This window comes from Octopus bimaculoides, chromosome 1 (genome assembly GCF_046866305.1).
Source record: "Octopus bimaculoides isolate indiv1 chromosome 1, ASM4686630v1, whole genome shotgun sequence".
In the NCBI taxonomy this organism is placed as follows: Eukaryota; Metazoa; Mollusca; class Cephalopoda; order Octopoda; family Octopodidae; genus Octopus; species Octopus bimaculoides.
The window spans coordinates 28685054-28690053 of NC_142928.1; the positions used below are offsets into that span (position 1 = coordinate 28685054).

Sequence of the window (5000 nt, forward strand, 5' to 3'; positions counted from 1 at the left end):
TGTACTTAAGAACTACCAAAGTTCTTTGATCCCACAGTGTTAGCTAACAGAGAGGTATGTGGTTCTGATAAGCTAAATGATGACTACAAAAAAAAAAAAGAAAAAAAAGAAAAAAAAAACACATCAAGAAGGAATAGGCGCTAATATTGCTGTCTATAATCATTATCATTCGTTCTTATCAAAATTTAAACACCGGCATCTTTTGTCGTGTTGGCCGTTGTTGTCGTGATCACTATCAATATTATCATCATCATCACTATTATTATTATTATTATTATTATTATTATTATTATTATTATTATTATTATTATTATTATTATTATTATTAATGTATTTGTTATCGTCGTCTTATTTTAGAATTAATGTGATATTGATATGTATGCATATATCTGTGTGTGTGTGTGTGTGCGTGTGTATGTATGTATATATATATATATATATATATATATATATATATATATATACCGGAGTAAGCACATGAAATGTGCAACAAGGTGGAAAAAAGAGTACTCAAATACCAGAGGTAGAGTAATGTGCTTTATTTAAAAGCAGCAGAAATATAACAAAAAAAACCGTTACTCTGAGTTTCACGTTCCCGTTCATCTAACAAAACTGTCCGATGAACGGGAACGTGAAACTCAGAGTAACAGTTTTTTTTGTTATATTTCTGCTGCTTTTAAATAAAGTATATATATATATATATATATATTTATACTATGAATACGTTATACATTGTATAATATGTAAATATATATTACAGTTAATATATATTAATACATATGTATGCATGTATGTATGTATGCATGTATGTACATATACATGTATGTATGTAAGTATGCATGTATGTACATATACATGTATGTATGTAAGTATGCGTGTGTGTATGTAAGTAAGTGTGTGTGTGTATGTATTTATGCATGTATGTAAATATGGCAGTATGCACTCGAACGCATAGGAAGAGTGAGAAAGAGACATTACACAGTAAGGAGAGAGAGAGAGAGGGAGAGAAGGGGGGGACGGAGACTGAGAGACAGACAGACAGGCTCATATGCAGACTCATAGTCAGACAGACGGACAGATTTTTAATAATTTTTACTTCATTTCGCTCTTGATTATGTATGCATTGTTATATGAATGCATGTGTATATATGAGAGAGAATGCGTATTTTGCCTGCTTAGCGAACAATTCTTATAATGTGTTATAATCCATCTGTTGCATTCTGTTCATTTCAGTGCCAGATTAATGATTTCTGTACTCACATTGGTGACACCCGGAAAGCTATGGGTTTGTCACTTTGTGCCTAATCACTTACCACACAGTCACTCCTACGCCTCTAAAAATATTTACCTTATTTTCCTTTAACATAATTTCTGTTTCATTAAAGTGCACAACCACCACCACCATCAATAAGCAGACCTGCATATTATTTGTAAGCTATCCAAACATTTTGAAGTAAATATTATATGTTGTACGGTACCAGTAATATAATACGTTGTTGGATTTTGTCTTTTTGATCATCGCAATAAATAATGCCGGTGTATGAGTCAATGTCCATGTGTCCCGTGGCTGGACAAAACAAATAAGACATTTCATTTAGTTCTTTGAATCTAATTCAACGAGATTTTAGAATCATCATCGACATCATTGTCACTAATGGCGAGATGGCTGAAACGTTATCACGCCAGGCAAGATGGTTTACGCTCCGAGTTCAAATTTAGCCTTTCATACTTTTGCGGTCGATAAAGTACATACCCGAAATAACTAACCTTGTGCCAAAATTTGCAGATATTATTGGCGAGCAGGCAGAATCGTTAGCACGCCGGGAAAAATGCTTAGCGTCATTTCGTCCGGTTTTACGTTCTGCCTCCAGGGTCGATAAAATAAGTACCAGTCGAGCATTGGGATCGAGGAAATCGTTTTACGCCATCACTCGAAGTTGCTGGTCTTGAAATCTTTATTGAGCTGGCAGAATCGTAAGCGCGTTGGACGAAATTCTTAGCGTTATTTCACCCGTCGCTACGTTATGAGTTCAAATTTCACTGAGATTGACTTTACCTTTCATCCTTTCGGGGCAGATAAAATAGTATCAGTTGAACTTTGGGGTCGGTGTAATCGACTCATCCCCACCCCCCAAATTGCTGCCCTTATGTCAAAATTTATAACTATTATTATTATTATTATTATTATTATTATTATTATTATTATTATTATTATTATTGTTGTTGTTGTTGTTATCATTATCATTATCAGCATCAGCATTATGATGACTATCGTTTGGCAGAGAGTGGCTGTAGTACCGGAAAAAGGCTTTGAACCGAAGTTAAGTCCCTTTGCGCTCTTCATCGCCAGCTTCACTTGAGTTTAACTTTAATACTATGCAAATGCTATAAATTAATTTAGCATTCAATCACCGTGACCGATTTCGCAGGCTAGTTAGACACTCTAAAGCTTTATAAATTTTCACTTAAATGTGTTTGTGTGTGTGTGTGTGTATTTCTCTGTGTGTGTCAGTTGGTGCATTCTATAATTATATTTTTAAATATGCTTAAATAGGCGTAGGAGTGACTGTGTGGTAAGTAGCTTGTTTACGAACCACATGGTTCTAGGCTCAGTCCCACTGTGTGGCACTTTGGGCAAGTGTCTTCTACTATATCGTCAGGCCGACCAAAGCCTTGTGAGTGGATTTGGTAGACAGAAACTGAAAGGAGCCCGTCGTATATGTTTGTGTGTCTGTGTTTGTCCACCCAGCATCACTTGACAACTGATGCTGGTGTGTTTACGTCCCCGTAACTTAGCGGTTCGGCATAAGTGACCGATAGAATAAGTATAAGGCTTACAACGAATAAGTCCTGGGATCGACTTGTTCGACTATAAAGGCGGTGCTCCAGCATGGCCGCAGTCAAATGACTGCAACAAGTAAAAGAGTAAAAGAGTATATGTGTGTGAGTGTGTGAGTATGTGTGTGAGTGTGTGAGTATGTGTGTGAGTGTGTGAGTATGTGTGTGTGTAAACGTATGCATGTATATATGTATGTATGTGTGCATGCATGTATGCTAAATGTATGTGTGCTCGTGTGTATTTTCTTATCTTTATGCATGTTCTTATTTACCTTTATGAGCACGACGTGATTAAACATGGAGGAACTATTTTAGCATTACAATGCATTAACATTTATGAAGGTGTAACATTCATCTTAGAATAGACTCATATCTGATATATGTAAATACCGCGGTAGCTGATTATTTATATAGTATACGTACGTTTGAACGTAGACGACCACGTATATATGTGTGTCTACTTAGATACATATATTTATATGCATACATGTATAGAGCATATACATACGAATATGTATATATATATATATATATATATATATATATATATATATATATATATACACACACACATACAAATGTGCATATATATAAATATATAGATATTTATTTATATATAGACACACAGACACATACATACCTATATATATGTGTGTAATATATATATATATCTATATATATATATGTGTGTGTATATATACACACATACATACATATAGATACATACATGCAAACACACACACACGCACACACACGCATATATACATTTGCATATACATATATATATAAATACATACATGCGTACATACACATACGCAGTCACACACACACACACACATAAACACAACACACTCACATGCACAGACATACGCACACATATATTTATATATCATGCGAGATTAATACATGGAGTTACAGAGATCAACAAACTTTGGTAATTTTAATGATAAGCAATAGACAGGTTTCAAAAATACACTCTTCATTGCGCGCACACACACACACACACACACACACACACACACACACACATGTGCAGAATCACAGACAAACATCGTGTGAGTAAGATCGTGCATGTGTGTGTTTGTGTGAGTGTATTTAATGCGCATACACAAACACTTATGTAAATATACACATGCATTTGTATGCATACTTCAAATTTTATTGACTTTAAATATTCCCTATGTCTGTAAACATATTCTCATGAATATGCATCCATTTACAAAGCCATATAGCAATTTCTGCCACACAAGACTTGATACAAAATGGCATGAGGTCAAACACTTGAATACCTGTAAAACAGCCGCTATACTCAGTCACAAAAATGTATACAAATGTATACAAATGTATATATATATATATATATATATATATATATATATATATATATATATATATATATATATATATATATATATATATATATATATATATATATAATCAGTAATATTTGTCTGATTTTATGATGTCTGAAATGCGCAATTATACTCAGGCATTGCAGTAAAGATATGTTTATATGTAAGTATAACAGTTGCACCTGTATTTTATTGTACCTCTATTTGTGCACAATATCACAGCTTTCTTTGTACACCAGACAATATTCAGTTCAGTTTCTATACGACAAAAGCGATTTCGTCTTTGAACTCTAACTGATACTTGTGTGCAATATAACCGATTGGCATTTATTTATAATATAATGGTCCTCCTACAATCTTTCTCTCTAATGCGACAGTGTCTATATGATATAACTGTGTCTCTAAAATATAGCAATATAGCTACTGTAACTGTATGCACTGTGTAATTGCCTCTAAAATCTAAGTGCATCTACAGTGCAACAGTATCAATATATGTGTAATGGCGTTTTTACGATTTAATGGTATCACTAGAGAGTAGCTTTATCTCTATAGGCGCAGGCATGGCTATGTGGTTGAGAAGCTCGCTTCACTGCCACGTAGTTTCGGGTTCAATACGAGTACGCCGTCTCTTGGGCAAGTGCCTTCTGCCATAGCCCAAAGCCCAAAGCAAGGGCTTTCTGCCATAGCCAAAGCTTGTGAGGGAATCTGTCAGATGAAAAGTGTGTAAAATCCAGCTGTATGTGTGTGTGTCCTCCTCCTAGCACTGAACGACCAGTATTGGGTTGTTTACGTCCCCTTTCATTAACGGTT

The 5000-nt window shown here is 34.5% G+C and overlaps 1 protein-coding gene across 9 annotated transcripts in view; it reads left to right on the top strand.

Annotated features, from left to right (window-relative positions):
- LOC106875241 (LIM/homeobox protein Lhx1-like) overlaps positions 1-5000 on the top strand; it is a 376403-nt gene that overhangs the window by 80385 nt on the left and 291018 nt on the right. The window lies entirely within an intron of this gene.